Genomic DNA, 868 nt, shown 5'->3' with positions numbered 1-868 from the left:
GTTCCCGCTCGGGCGTCGGTCCGGTGGGAAGCGGCCGGTGAGCGGCCGGGCGGGGGGCGGTGGGGGCTGAGGTCCCGTCTGCAGCCTCTAGGGCGGGTCTTTCCCCCGTCTTGGCGGAGGTCACGCAGGACAGAGCAGTCAACCGTAACTGCAGGTAATGGGCACTCCCCCCCGTCGAGCTTGTTGCTTAGGGCGCGCAGAGGTCTGCAGCGGCAATAACGGCATCTGCTAAGGTGTCCATCAGTCCCCAGTACTACACCCATGACAGGATTAACGCTTCTTATAGCAGCTGTATAACATGTTAAAGTATCACTTCCATAGGGCATCCCTCAGTTGAAGAAAGAAAGGCTACGTGCACCCTTCCCCTCAGGAAATATCCAACATATAGCAGAGGGGAAGAGTGGTGAGAGGTGAAGCACCACCAGCTAAAAAGCCTCAGCACTCCCCCCTTGGACCTACTGCTTGACTTCCATTTGGGCAAGTTACCTGCCAGTGTAGGCATAGCTGGAGACACCTCATCACCCTCAAGCTTCTCAGGGTAGTTATAATTAAAAAAACCCAACCATGAGTTACAAGTTTTCAAGTTCCTTGGTTTGACGACATTTTCAAGAAAATAAGTACAAAATTGTTTTCCAAAGCTAGCTGAAACGGTCTTTTCATGCTGCTAGTTATCTCTCAGCAGCCTACTGTCACCAGTGACTGGGATCCAGGGAGGGCAGCAGAACAGGCTGGCAAGGTCTCCAACAGCACCTTACAGGTCCAGAGAACATGCCTTTATAAAGGCTACCCAGTCCTGTGTTTTCAGAAAGGTCGAGAAATAGCTATTCCTCTGAAAAACATGGGCACACACAGCATGGTAAATCATTAT

Source organism: Athene cunicularia (genome assembly GCF_003259725.1).
Source record: "Athene cunicularia isolate RWA chromosome 3 unlocalized genomic scaffold, athCun1 chr3_part1, whole genome shotgun sequence".
NCBI lineage: Eukaryota > Metazoa > Chordata > Aves > Strigiformes > Strigidae > Athene > Athene cunicularia.
This window is presented reverse-complemented; position numbering follows the sequence as displayed.